We start from the raw sequence: 15855 nt of genomic DNA, 5'->3' as shown, positions 1-15855 counted from the left end.
CAACCCATCAGAGACCCCGCCTGCCTCCAGATTGTTCCTGCAGATCCCGCCAGCCCCTCAATCCTTCCTGTCGATTGTTTGCCCTTCCCATCCCCGTAATCACTCCCATGGATCCTGCCTGCCCCCACTCCTCTCATGGACTCCCAATCCCCTCCTGATCCTGCTAGTTCTCCCAGACCCCCACTAGACCCCTGATACTGTCTTACCTTAGATCGGGGGGCCATTTTTAACACAAGCTAACTTCCCACTAACCTCCCTGAATGTCTGCATTTAACCTATATGAAGCTGCAGAAGCTGTTTATTACCGGGATTTTAGCAAACGGGAGACTGAAAATACCATGACAGTTTTGACCAGTTAAGGCAAACACTTTAAAATGTCTCAACTGCACTTCATTTCCATAATTTTCAGAGTAAAAAGTAATGTTTAGTTAAACACATCCAGGTAGAACTTGTCTTTGTCTCTTTGTCTAGCCCCTCCGCATTTGTTCAGAAAGATTAACATTGCAGGTAGCAAATAAAGATGTTTAGAACTTTACATTATGTAAATCTGATTTTAAAAAGGAAAGTGTATTCAACAATAGAACTAAATATTCCCTGGTAAGTCGCAGGAAAATCTGAAGCAAAGGACTGTGCAATGTGTGTGCATATTTCAAAATATTCATAGCAAATGCTCAGTGTAGATGTATGCCCACTGAAGTGGAATGGAGAAAAAAAAACTTTACTATTTTTCAAAGGATTAAAAAGAACTATATTAATTTAATGAAGATTAAAATAAAATTGGGTAATTGCTTTATTCTTTTACTAATCCAAATGAATGTGTTGTTTTTCTAGCTTTTAAAGACAAACAATATACAAAGTCATATAGCAAATTAATTCAGTGAATAACAATAAAGCAAATGAGAATGTAATATCATGCTATAGCACAAGCTTCATCCTCATTACAAGTCTTAATCTAAGTTTTATCCAAAGACCCTGAAACCCAATGGAAATATCTCTATTTAATTTCATGGAATGTGGGATTCTGAGGAGCCTGATCTGCAAAGTGAGATTAACTTTTTTCAGTATTATTTGCCTCTTGATTTGTAGATTGTATGGCTGGAAATGACCAACATGCTCTTTTAGTCTTCCCTCCCCTAATAACAGGTTTTCTCCCATCAACTCCCATATCACTTCAATAAACTTGCAAGTTACAGCATGTCTCTTACAAAAATATCCAATTCCGATTTAAAGATTCTAGATGACTACCAATCCCATGCAATCCAAAATAAATTATTCCAATAGCTAAATACCTTACCCAAAAACTAAATAAACGTTCTGGTAGCCATTAAATATTTTTCCTTAAATTTCCAACTTCTGCTTCCATCCACTGTACCTTGTTTTATTTAATTTAGAAACCCTTTCTATGAGACTTCTTCAGTTTAAGCAAGAATGTATACAGAACATGACCAAACTATGTCTTAACCTTCTCTTAGGGTTTGTCTACCTGGAAAATCATTCCAGAATCAGCATTCCTGATAGACTTCCTGTTTCAATTTTAATCGCTATTCCAGATTAAATCCAAGATCAGAAAGCCTTATTCTGCTTCATCATATTTCACACACATTCCAGAACAGCAGGGTCCACATAGGGAATGAATCCATTTTTCATTAACCCATTATCTTAATCCAAATTAACTTCCCTGCGCAGACAGATACACAGAACAGATCAAGCTTCAATTCGTCAACAGAAACAAGGTTTTCAAAAACTCAGAACACTTCCCAAGTTATCAATACCATTTTTCAAGTCTGAATAACCAAACAAGGAGTTATTCTAACAATGTGCTTACTAATGTCATATAACAAGATACTATCACCGATATATAACAAGATCATATCACTACTACTTCATGTTCCCCAGCTTGACAATTCAAGTATCACACTAGTTTTCTTTACCACTGCAATGCACCATGAACTAATGTTCCATTGGTTATCCACTATGACCTCCAAATGCCCTTCAAGAGTTGCTGCTTTCCAAGATGCAGAAAAGTCACTATCCAGTAAGCCTCACCTACAACATTATTTTTGTATATATTTGATCTTGAATGTTACTATACTGAACACACACATTGTTCAAATGACACCAACTTCCTGGAGTCATCAAGTTTTCTGTACAGATCCAGAGGTGTAACTAGGGTTTTTGGTGTTGGGGAGGGAAAAGTGGGACAGGAGGAGAGATGGCTAAATGCTGATTTCCACACATAGGGGCAGCTGCAGCTGAGCTCCCTGAAACGTAGGCTGCTGCTGCTGCCTACAGGGGCTGCCGTGGTGCTTTCCCAGGGGCTGCCATGCTGGCATCTCATCTAAAATCAGTACCCAGGGCTGGAGGCGCCTCACCCACTGCTTGTCATGCTACCCTGCAAGCTGTGATAGCAGCAAACTCTATCAGTAATCAGGTTAAGTTTTCTTCCACATCTAGGGCATTAATAAAGATGTTAAATAGAACTGGGCTCAAAAAAAAAAATCAATACAGGACTCCACTAGAGCAAAAAAAAAAAAAAAAAAGAAAGAACAGAAGAAAGAAACAGTAATTGGGTGATGATTCCTCATTTACAATTACTTATTGTAATCTACATGTTCACTCATTATTAAACCCTTAATATGTGCTACACTGATTTTGTACAGCTTTTTTAATCAGAATGGCATGCAATTCTAAGTCAAACATCTTACAGACTTCTAAGTGTTATACCAGCGTTTCATTTATAAAGCAAAAGTATAATCCAATAAAATATCTTTGACCAAGCCTATTTTCCATTAATCATGCTACCATATTTTAGTTCAAGAAATGTAATATGATGTGGCAAAATCCTATTCTATTTTAGTTTATATATTTGACATAAAAACTTGGTGCAGAGAGTTAGCAGGCAGATCATTTTCCATCTTGTTTTGTTGAGCATGAGAAAAGGTTGGTGTGGTACTATTAAATCATTCTTGGCATACAAACAATGAATTATTAGCTTAATTTTGAGTATGAGATTCACAACACATCCTGAAGGAATTCATGAAATTCCTTTTCCACCAAGCTGAGAAAATAGCTTAGAAAGAAAAATATTCTAAACTTTTTCATTTAGCATTATAGGAGCTTTCTTTTCTTTTTTTTTTTAAATCAGCTTTGTAAATCTAACTCTAAAAACAATTACCCCTAATTAACTGGTACTATCAACAAAAAAATTAGTTCTGAATATTATTTTCAAAGCCAAAAAAAAATTAGGGCCATCCAGCACATAGAGCTCAAATACTTGCACAGAGGCAGTATTCTGGAATACAAAAGAAGGTATTTATTTCTATATCATAATTTAGAAGTTCCTTCTAGAAGCACTGGAATTGTAATTTTAATTTTATTCTGTTCATGTATCTGATATTTCAACTATAATGCTGTGTTAGAATACAGTAAATATAGCTGGCACTAGAAGCAACATGTATAGTTATAGTAGTCTAATACTTCCCATCCTGTTTTTCAGTTGCTTGTAACTTTGTCAAACATTAAAAAGTCATCCTATATTGCTAGTCAGGTGTTTGCCTCATGCACGCATATTGGGTCTAAAGGGGCTGGAAAAAACTTTCCCTAAACCTCCTCAGAGCTGTTGGAGTATGTTTCAAGAAGAAATCAAAATCGATGGAAACCATCTTGGCTGTTCTCCTAAGGTGCAGCGCCGCACTGTAACTCATGACACTTTGGAGGAAGCACCATGAGTTACAGTGATCGCTCTGGACCCAACAGACATTTGCTGTTGGGTTCCAAGGGTTGGGGGACCCACCTGCAATTTGGAGCAGCTGCAAGTCTGCAACAGCTCTCCCCTGTCCCAGCCCTATCACTGTCTTCAGAATGTGAGAAGGGGGAGGCAACAGAGGGAGCTCAGACTGGGTTTTTTCATCCAGCACTAGAGATGGATTGGAGACCCCCCACCTCAGGGGAGGGGCTCTTATCCACCCACCCCACCCTCCAGTGCCAGCTGAAAAAACCCCAGATGGAGCTCCCTCTGCTTGCTTCTCCTTTCCCATTCTGAAGACAACACTGGGAGCAGGGCTGGGCTGCATGAGGGTGTTGGCTACAAAGGACCAACTCACTGGATCATCATAAAATTCTTGTTTATTAAATAGATGCAAAAGTCAGATCATAAACCTTGGGGATGATCTCCTCAAGCACACACACATTCATGCACACATGCACACTCACAGCAGATAGCTATGAACACTAGGCACCATTGTCATGATATACCTATCCCCAAGCACTGGAATCTGCCGTCAATGGCCAGTCGAGGCTTCTTTCGGTGCGATGTTGCCTCAGAAGGGGGTCGCCAGCTGGTCCTTCTGGCTGGACAGGAAGGGTGCTGGTCAGGTCAGAGAGGGCGCCACTGGGGGTCATTCTTCACTGCCTTTTATCCCTCTCTGGCAGACTTTGGTGTCTCCCCAATTTTGAGGCTTACCCAATCCAGGGATCATTGACCTTGAGGGATGTCCCCCTTGGTGGTTGCTGGATGGTAGCTGTCAGCCCCAGGGGTCATGTCTGCAGGTACATGCAGTCTTGGGAGTCCATTGATAAAGTTTGATTAATTCACTGCTGTGATTAGTTCAAACCGGGGCTTCTGCACCTTTAACAGTGAAGTTTCAGGGAGTTCCTGGCTCTGTATTGATCCTTTCCTCTCCTTAGTCTGTAGTTTGGTAGAAGTTAAGTGCCACTCGTTAGCCTGTTATCCTGTCTAGCTACTGTGTTACGCAATCAACCAAGGTTCATTCAAGGGACCTGCTCCATACAGAGAAGCTGAGGTTCGATTCCCACCCTTGCTAACATTGTTACATGGTACAACTTACTTTTAAACATAAAGTACATTTGTTACAAAGTTAAAAAGCATAGACTATAAAACATAAAAAGGTGAAATGCCATGGCACATACAACAAATAGACCAAATACAATGTGGGGGGGAGGGGGACACACTGATGCAGAATATTATTTTATACCTATAAAAGCATCTACAAACTATATTTTTTTTACAAGTACACTTTATTCTATAAAACCAATAATATAATAAAAGAAGAAGGAGGAGGAAGGAAGAACAGGTAGAAGAGAAAGCATCCCCAAAAGAGGGCAAATACTGCAAAAGGGGCTTTTTGCCATATAGAGGGGCTTCACATTGGAGGTGGTGGGGGAGGACAGGCAAAAAAAAAAAAAGGTTTCTTGCTACAAGGGCATAGCTAGACAGTGCTTTCAAGGGACCAATCACATGACAATCATAACTTCTGACTGCACCTTTAGGGTCCCCTGCTAAATCTACCTTACAGAGGAGCTTCATGCAGGAAACAGGTATCGAGAAAGGTGTAATGAGAGGATCTGGAAATAGTTTATACCATGTGTGACAACACTGTTTTTCAGCTTAAATATCTATTGTGCTTTGCTGGGATTTACTCTTCTGATGCAATTCAGCTTGTGTTTCACTACTCTGCACAAGCCTACCTCTTCAAGACTTCTCTCCTAACAGAGGCCCCTCCTTCCCCCAGCAGGCCTCACTGCCCCTCTCTGCACTTGTTTCTTGAACATGGGTGGCTAGAATTTGTACACAGCTGATGTGTCACCGTAAGAGTCACCATTCCTATTTAATTATTGTCCAGGACTGCCAATACCCCAAGTCTGTACAACTTCAATTTGGTCATTATTCCTTGAGGAAATACTTTCAATTATTTTTTATAGAGTGACGTAAGATTTGTAATGACGACATTTGATAGAAAAATGGCAGCCAGAACAAAACAACAAACCGGTAAACAAATATAGAAATTACATATTTGCCCTTCGTTTTGGAATATAGAAATTACATATTTGCCCTTCATTTTGGGATGAAATGGAGAACAACAACAAAAAATGATACAGTTGCTAGATAAATCTACTCAATCCTTTTTTTTCCTCTGGGGAATAAAAAGTCTGCTAAATTCCTCTCAATTACATTTTTTTCTTAGAAAGTCTCAGTTAATTGTAGCAGTAGTGTGAAAGTCAAAAGGCACGTGACAGCACATCTGTTGTTTTTTCAATATGATGACAAGCAATGGGAACACGGGTACTTCAGCAAGTTCCAGTTCTCCGTCTCAGATCTTTGACAGCTATGGAAAGCTTTAATTAGACTGCTGGTTCAGGGCTTCCTTGTATAAATGCAGTTCTGTCATTTCTTATTCGCTGTCATGACCAGTTAATGGGTTTTTTTGCCTCCAGCTCAGACAACCTTGGTGTACTTTTTTCCTTTTATATCAGCATACAGGTTACCCTTAGTTTAGCTTCTGGAATAATTAGCTAGTTTAAAATTCAGTTGTAATATACCACTCCCATGTCTCAATGAATCACTATTTTTCTTGGGCTATTTCCCTTTTTTTAAATCCATCTGTCAATTCAGTGCTCTTTTTTTTTACTCTTCAATGGCAGCTACTGGATCCTCAGCACTTTTGCAAATCAGGGCAATTATTAATGTGCCTAAATATGGACACAGCATCTAAATGTAGGCTTTTCTTTTTTTGAAAATTTGACCTTTACCTTTAGATCCCCAAGGGCTAGTTATGACTTTTCCAGATTCCTCAAGAGGCATCGCTAATATTTTGCAATTTGTGCATTAAAAAAACATGCCGAAACGTTCAAGTATGAGTACCAAAATAAAAAAAGGATCTTATTCCATGGCGGCAGCTTTCTTTCCTCAATACATTTTGAAAATCAAGTCATGCATTTATGTACCTAAATGCATTTTAAGGTACCAATCATTGGGCACTTAACATTTAGGTAATTTGACAACTGGTTTTTAATTAAAGTTAGAAAAGAAAATAGTTTAAATATAGAAGACATGGAAAGACATTTGTGTGTCCCATTTGAGACTTCATTTTTCAAGATGGCCAGTGGTTCTGTAATACTATGGGGATTCATTTTAGGATCCATCTACAGAGTTGCCAAATTGGTTTAACTGAATGTTTAATAGTTTCTAAAAGAAAAATATAATGCATCTTATAACACTGTTGTTTTTTTACTTAATTGTTGGGGGACATCAATAGTAAAACCTTTCCTGTTCATGCGTTAAAATTCACTTATATGCAAAATACAAAACAAACACACTTACCAAGGAACTAGTTAAGGTGTCCAATCTTACATGACTTATCTTTTACTCCTCTGCTCCAGAGAGAGCCTTACCTCTACTGGAACCAACTGCCACACAGATATTACAACAAAACATTAAATCTGCCCCAGTCCAGATCCTAGTATCTCTTTTGCACAGCTTCAGAAAAACACACTCCCTTAAGGTTGGGGACTAACTATGTAACAAAACAACTTTTTTGGATAGTAAGTTTTAACTTGGAAATAAGAAACCAATGAACCAATTTTCTTGAAACTCCTGAGAAAATTCAAGCTCAATACAAATAATTTGCGCTGAACTTTTGGGACAGATAAGTTGTCCTTTTAATAGAAGACAAAGGGCCTGTGTTCCTAAATGCAAAACTGAATGCAACCTTAACTATGGTAGCAATATAGCCTTCATAGGTACAACTACTGGTGCCTAAAGAGTATAGTTCTTCAGATATCAGAGCAGAAAATGCAAGCTCTATAGACAGGTGGATTTCTTTTTTTTTTTTTTTTCTTCCCCCTTTTCTAAATAGATTGCTCATTTAAGGACAGGTAAAGACATTCAGCTTTTACTTTGCTGGTTTGCTGGAGCAGTTCAAGGGGGAACAAGGGACAGCCAGAGGGACTGAGAGCCAGGCATGCAGAGGCTTTTCCCAGCCTGGCTCCTGGACCCTCTGGCTTCCCCTTGCCATGCACACTCCCCAGCTGATCTAGAACAGCACTGTGCAAGGCAGGCTCATGTGCCAGGCTATACCACAGCAAAATACTCCAAATCTCACCCCGCACTGCTCTGCGTCAGCATGGAGGGATTAACGGAGCAGAGCTATTCTCCAACAGAGGAGAACTGGGGGGGCTTCCCACTATGGCAGAGTGCCCCTCTCCAATCCATCCCTGGGTGGAGGATGATGGTGGAGGGCACACTCCTGGGGCAGGAACCCTCCCGGGCTAGCTGTGGCAGCTGCTACTTTTCAGCAGCTGCCAACTGCCACTTGACAGCCTGCTCCCTCTGGGCAGGGGAGAGGACATGCTGTTAATTAACCAGTTCCTATAAGGGCAGGAGTGGCTCAGGGAATAACCCATTAATGCCCCTGGCTGGGGAGCTTGCCTGTAAAATGCTCCAGCTGCGGGCTGGAGGATTATCTGTACAGTCTAGCTCGCAGGCTATTTTTCTACTGGAAGTGATTTCTTCTGGCAGAAATGAATATCTGTATGCAGCTAAGTCTTCCTTGTACCACACTACTTGGGTAATCAATTCAGCTGCACAGTAAAATTTAAATAGACTGCTAATGGCCACACCCTGTTAAGAGTATTCATAAGGTTTAACGCTTTAAGCATCTTTATTTATCACGGATTGGTATTTTCTCCTATTTTTCGTATTCTTCATAAAAGGTTTTTTGAAAAGTAATAAATCAACTTTAAGAGTTCTGGAAAGGTAATGACAGTGAATGCCAGTCATTCATAATGACTACAAAAATTAAATCATTGCAGCAAGTTCATATTAATGCTGAAAACTTCAACTGCGATATCAAGACATAGTGCTAGAAACCTGCTGCTACTAATGTGAAATCTTCTTGACATATACATTTAGGAAAAAAATTACTTTCACAAGATCCATTCCTCTAAATCTGACAGCTAGCAACCTCTGTAACAGAATGGATATAATCAAGAACTTCTAAAATCATTTTTCCCATAAGATCATAAAATCATAGAAAAGTAGGGTTGCGAAGGGACCTTGGGAGGTCATCTAGTCCAACCACCTGCTCAAACTAGATCATCCCAACCATGGCTTTTTCTAGCTGTGTCTTAAAAACCTAGACAAAGCCTCCAAGTTCCACCAAGACAACTAAGAACAGCCACTTTGCTTGCAATATCCCATCCGTATCAGGCTACGGGTAAGATGCAGTCAACAGATATCAGTGTTGGCAAGTTGAGCTCTGCCACTCCTTCAGGATGCATATGGTTTTCTTCAGTGTCCATTTATTTAGGACAATTTACAAAAAGATGGTTTCCAGCTATGTTTCAGCAAATAGCAAACAAGTGAGGTAAGAGAGTATAAAAGACTGAGATCTGTAATTAGTAAGAGAGCCCAGTTTAAGACTGGGAACATTTTGGCTTAAAATAATGACACTGTCTTCCCATGACACTATATTTACATTTCCAGATATCTTGAGAGTTTTGGAAGACACTGCACTTTTTATTCATAGATTCATAGATGTAGGGTTGGAAGGGACCTTGTAGATCTTCTAATCCGACATCCTGCCCTGGGCAGGAGAGAAAACTGGCCCAAATGACCCCAGCTAGGTAAACATCAAGCCTCCTCTTAAAGACCCCCAAGGCAGCTGGCTGCACCACTTCCCTTGGAAGTTGGCTCCAGATCCTAGCCACCCTGACAGTGAAGTAGTGCCTTCTAATGTCTAATCTAAACCTACCCTCTAACAACTTATAGATGTTATTCCTTGTTACTCCGGGAAGCGATCAGGGGAACAAGGTCTCTCCCAAACCCCGCTGGTCCCCCCTAGTAAGTTTATAGATGGCCACCAGGTCCCCCCTCAGCCTTCTCTTGCGCAGGCTGAACGGGTTCAGGTCCCATAGCCTCTCCTCATAGGGTTTGCCCCGCTGTCCCTGGATCATGCAAGTGGCCCTCCTTTGGACCCTCTCCATGCTGTCCACATCCCTCCTGAAGTGCAGTGCCCAGAACTGGACACAGTACTCCAACTGCGGCCTGACCAGTGTCACATAGAGGGGGAGGATCACCTCCTTGGCCCTGCTTGTGATGCATCTGCGGATGCACAACAAGGTACAGTTAGCCCTACTGACCGTGTCCTTGCATTGTTGGCCCATGTTCATCTTGGAGTCAATAATAACTCTAAAATCTCTTTCTGCCACCATGCTTTCGGGAAGGGAGTTCCCCAGCCTATAGGCATGCTGCTGGTTCCTACTGCCCAAGCCCAGCACCCTGCACTTGTCAGTACTGAATCCCATCCTATTTTCATTTGCCCACCTCTGTAACCTGTCCAGGTCCCGCTGTAATCTGTCCTTCCCTTCTAGCATGCCCACCTCACCCCAAATCTTGGTGTTGCCTGCAAATTTAAACAGGGTGCTTTTCACCCCGTCATCCAAGTTGCTAATAAACAAATTAAACAGTATAGAAATTTTAGCAAGTATAGAGATCACCAATATTTTATGCTGCTGGGATCATTCAAAATTTTGGAGGTTTGATAACCAACTAGAAACCATTATAAATTAAGATAAAGAAGGGTCCCTGGGAGCTTGCCACCCAGCATACACACAAACAGTTGGTTACGGGTATCCTGGCTTGTATTTCATCACTTACAAACAAAATTCTCCATTCAAACTGCTTTTCTGCTACAGATTGTAATTACATTTGCATCCCCAAAAGATCTTAATCAAGGTCCTCAAGTTGTCTTGAGGAACAACTCTCACCTCCCAGATTCAAGAGGAAAGCTGGTGCAGTCTGTCAGATAGGGCTCATATACCTTACATTAGATATCTGCTGGCATGCAATCAGAAGCTGGCACTTTGCCATTTTTCATTATCTTCACAGAATCCAGGAGTCTTCTAAAATAGGTTTATATGGTTTAACATGTAGATACACTGTCTTCATTATGCTCAAGGTATATTCAGCAGCCCAGCAGCAGCAGTATCAGACTAAGTATTCAATGAGTCTTCAAAATACAGCTGCCATCACAACTGGATGTTGAAAGGTCAGTGATCAGTATCCAACCATCACTGATTTTCACCCACATCAGTAGGCCACACAGGGATGTACACAATCTTCTGCCCTGCATAGACTGCACGTCTGCCTATACAGCCCATGGCATCAAATGAATCAAATGTGAACTACATTATCAAACGTCAGGGAGAGATCTATTAATGGCCTGCAATTTTATAAAGGTTCCCATACAATTTCAACATTTCTACTAGAACTCTGTAAGACTGACATATTATTAGCTATGAGATGTCACAGAAACAAAACTGCACAAGATGACTTGTACAAGTGAATAGGAGACTGGTTGACACAGAGACACAAAGAATTTCTCTGAAACATGTTTCTGTTTTGGGTTGTAGGGTTTTTTTAAGTGTTCTTTGCCTAGATTCTTCTTGCATTCCAGCAGCATTAGCCATAAAAAAACAAAACAAAACAAAAGTCTCAAAAATAGGTTGAAGGCTAGAAAATTTAGAAAATGGCCTTATAATGAAAGACTTAGATTCTACTTCTTTAGCTTACAAAAAATATTAAGTGACTTAACATGATAGATGGAAAAAAAGTATCAGGTCTAACAGGATATTTAACCCTACAAAGGTATAAAATTGCTTGATCAATTAAAGCCAGATTAATTTAAATTATAAATAATGCACTTTCTTTTTAAACATTAAGAGTGGTTAACTACAAGAACAGCCTGCCAATGGAATTCCAGGTTCTCCACCTCTTGATGCCTTCAGATCAATACAGGTTTCCTTTTCTGGAAAAGGTGTGTTAAATCAAATACAAATTATTGGACTCAATATTGAGCATCTAGGCAAAATTCTGTGTCCTATGTTGCAGAGAGCTGACTAGGTAATCAAATTTTCTATTTTGATCTTTAACAAAAAACAATAAATAAATAAATAAATCTATGGCTTTGGGAAATAAAGGAACTATTTAAGGATCTGAACTTTACAAACTGTCTCCTCCAGGAGCTGGGCTGTGCACTGCCTCCATCCTTGCCCTTGTTGCCAAGAAGTGAAAAAAAAACAAACTCATACGTGTTCTTGTACTCTTCTTATTAGTGGCTGATTTCAGGGCCTCAAGCAGGTCATCCCTCACTGTTGCAGAAACCATGGTCACCGAGTTAGATATGGTAATTTATTTACTCATGTTAATGTAAACAACTGTTGCCAAACTTGAATCCAGACAGACCAATTTTCATTTAGGCAACCCCGAAAATCCCAGCTCCATCGCTGCTCTCAACTGCCCAGGAAATCTGAATCGTCCCTGGGGTCTCCACCCACCCTCCCAACAACCACGAATTTTCCCCTCTTGAACGATCTTACACTGTCTATAGTCACCGTGGGGAACCGCAGCAGCAAATTCATCCTTGGAAGACTCATCACCCTTTCCTTCTGTCAACCTCTCACTGCACAAATGCATCATGATATAATTTTGCTCGGTTTCAGACCATCAGCTGGACCACTCTGACTGACCCTCCATGTCAGCAAGAAAACAGACTACACAAAGTAAAACCAACAACCTTTTGAAAACTTCAGCAGAGTTGAATAAGTCCAGGTAAATATGTCCACTGTAATTTGAAAACAAAATGTATAATCCTGTTGTCATCATATAGAAGACGAGCCAAGCTCTTTTCTGGTGGCAGAAATTTTACTGGTAAGTGATGTAATGTGAAACAAGCAATATGGGAGCCATACAAGGAGATCATTTAAAAAAATACTTAACACCATTTTTATTTGAATTGTACAAAATAGTATTCATATTAATTTCAACACTTCAGAAAAGATGTAGACAGACTGGAAAGAGTCCAACAGTGTGACAAAAAGAGACTAGAGGCTTGGGAAGCATGCCTTTCGAGGGAAAAAAATAAAGAACTACAATTATTTACCATTTTTACATGAATACAAGACAGGGTTTCTTCCCCAATCACCATGAAGACAGAAGACCCTCATCTTACATTTACATACAAGGAAACCTCGTTAAATACATTGTCTACCATAAACTGCTACCAAAAGCAGCATGCATTCAATAATAGAAACCAGCTCTGAAGTTGACTAAATGGAGCCAACACTGAGCGTGACTATAAAACACATAGCCCAATCTTGGGCAACCATAATGATAGGAACCTGCCACAAGGATAGGTTAGCGCAGGACCTCTGAACAAGATACACAGTAGTGCCCATTGAGCATGGTCCCCCTTAGTGCCAAATCTTTTTCAAGTCATGGGGAGCCACTATACTGCATAGATTTTGACTTCCTCTTCACTCCCACAGCTGAGAAGTGCCTTTCTTTCCCATTTCTAATGAGTCCCATTTCTTCACCAGCCTTAAATGTCTGGCAAACATCACTAAACAGGGCCCCAAACATTTCACCCAGAATCCCTCTGTCGTCCCCTCTCTCAGCCTGTCACGTATTAGTGTGGCCCCCGCCATCCATGAGGTGAAGCCAGATCAGGTTGCCTTGCACTGCATCTCCATCTCAGTTTTTGGAGGATCCCAGGACTTGTGACAAGAACACCAGGTTCCAGTCATGAGCAGGGGCTAATTAGCACATGGGTCCTTTGTGGAGCGGGTATCTGGAGAACACGCACGTACTGAGAAGCTTGAAATGCCATCGACTCCACTGGGTCCAGCCCAATGAACGATAAGGTAAATCACGAGCCTTTTGACTTTGGACTAATATTATGCATAGTGGGCACATCTACATGTGTTGCTATGTCAATGATGTTACTGGGCTGTGATTTAGTACTTTCTTTTGGTACAGTTTTTGTGCAATACTGTGTCAGACCTCTTCCTTTTGGAAAGACTATATATCGGTGCAGTAATAACCCGTACAGTGCCGTACGTGTGGCACAGTTATTTTTAACAGTTACTTCACTGTAGCAGCACACTATACCAAGGGAGTTGGTTTATGGAGTACTTGTGCTAAAACCTGCAGGAATTTCAAAAAGGTAAAATGCATCAATTCTGCATAAACTAAGTGTATGAGTACTATATGCAAATTACTACAGCTATGTTTAGTTCAAGGTCAGGACTTTTGAATTTGCTCCTCACTTCCATGTGCTCAAGGAGAGCAGGGTCTGACAGTAAGGACATGGAAGGGGGCTGCAGGGAGAAGTTGCTGGGGGAGGCAGAACACAAGGAGCCTACCTGACCCCTCCCCACCCAGATTTATTTTCCATGCTGTAGTAGGGGGAGGGAGGAAATTCAAGGCAAACATCCAGTTATTAGATTCTATACCTGGACAATTAAACACATTTATAAATTTCCCATATATAGAATCTACTTATTGGGTGGGGACGGGGCAAATTATACTCAGGGCTGTCTAATATTTGAGTAAATATGGTAATCTGGAGATGAGAAGACCAAAGGGGAATTTGATGACAATCTTCAAATACCAGATGGGTGATTATAAAGAGGATGCAGATAGACATTTTTCCTGTGGCTGTAGCAATGGCCTTAAGCTGCAGCAAAGGAAATTTAGGATGGAAGTTAGGAGGAATTTCCTGACTATGAAGGTAATTAAGCACTGGAACAGGCTGAGCTTCATTAGTTAATACAGGACTATATCTTTGCATTGGACAAGTAGAGCATCCCTGAAGGTTGAAATCTGGTATAAAGAGATGGTGCAGATGGCATCTATGGAGAAAGTCATATTTAGCAAGCTTATCTACTTTGAAAAGTTTGGTGCAATTTAGAAAGTGTTCTTGGAATATTTAAATAACTTAATTATTAGTCCTTGCAGACTGCTTTCTTCTTCTATCCCTCCTTCTTCCCACCTCCTTTTTCATTCTTTTCTCCTTTATTACTTACTTGTTGTTTCTGACATACATGTATTTCTGATTTTTGTATTGCTTTTAAAATAATCAATAAAATCAATTAAAATAAGCCTTTGGAACAGCTGCCTCAAGCTGCAAAAAAACAATTTTCAAGAATAGGTTAGACAAACACCTGGCTGGGATGATTGAGTCTGGGACAGGGGTAGATCCAGAGGGAATACAATGGCACAATTACACCCCTTTCAGCTCATACCATGGAAAGAGCAACCAGGCACTTCATTTAAATCCCCAAACCACTTAAGAATTCCCCCACCTCCCTTCTCCCTTCATGCTCAGCAGAACATCCCATACTCTTTTATTCCCTTCATCTCTGGATAGCAGTAGTGGGCAGGTTCCTTCTTCCAGCTTGGTCCCTACAGGTGTTCCCTGTCACACCACGCAAGGACTCAGGGAGAGGAACTCACCCACCACTGCTGCCACTGCCCCCAGCCGAATACAACTCTCCATGCAGCCTGGCTGGAGCAGGACCTAGGGCCAGGTGGAGACAGTGGCAGAGGTAAAGGGAAGATTCTTATCTGATTTGGGACTTTAAAAAGAGTCCCTAGCTGCTGCTCTTAGGGCATAGCATCTGTTCCGGTGGGGTGAGAGAGGAGGGGAGGCTGGAAACAGGGTTGCAGCCACCCCTGCTGCAATGGTCATTGCTCTGGCATCCCCTTTACAAAATCCTGGATCCATCAACAGTCAGGGATGACCCTACTATGGGCAGAGGACTGGACTAGATGACTTAATGGGGTCCCTTCCAGCCATACTTTGCTATGACTTTCCAATATTACTCTTAGAAAAAAGCCTGTATACGCATCTTTCAAAGCACTCACAAAGATCTATCCTTTACATACGATGGCTTGGGTAACAGATATCAGTAACCCCTAGTAGACCCATTTTTACTATAAATTATGTCATATATAAACATAATAAAAATATTGTATATATTTTTTAAATATTATATTGTGCATATAAAGGAAAAGGAATACTATTTTGTGTTATTTTTCTCCTTAACTATGAACTCTTTGAAACAAGAGCCTCTAACTTTATGTTTGCAGAGTGCTTAGTACAAAGGGTATGGTAGAGCTTTTGTGTCATACTTCTCTACTAACAAAGTGCTAAGATTTTTTGTATTATGATTAGATATGGCATCACATGGAAGATAACTAATATACAAAACACA

The 15855-nt window shown here is 40.5% G+C and overlaps 1 protein-coding gene across 7 annotated transcripts in view; it reads right to left on the bottom strand.

Annotated features, from left to right (window-relative positions):
- Positions 1 to 15855, bottom strand: part of CTNNA2 (catenin alpha 2) — an 884847-nt gene that overhangs the window by 736710 nt on the left and 132282 nt on the right. The gene's annotated exons all lie outside the window — the stretch shown is intronic.

The sequence above is a fragment of the Alligator mississippiensis genome, chromosome 2, assembly GCF_030867095.1.
Source record: "Alligator mississippiensis isolate rAllMis1 chromosome 2, rAllMis1, whole genome shotgun sequence".
In the NCBI taxonomy this organism is placed as follows: Eukaryota; Metazoa; Chordata; order Crocodylia; family Alligatoridae; genus Alligator; species Alligator mississippiensis.
Note: the sequence above shows the minus strand (reverse complement) of the source record. Positions and strands in the feature narration are given on the sequence as shown.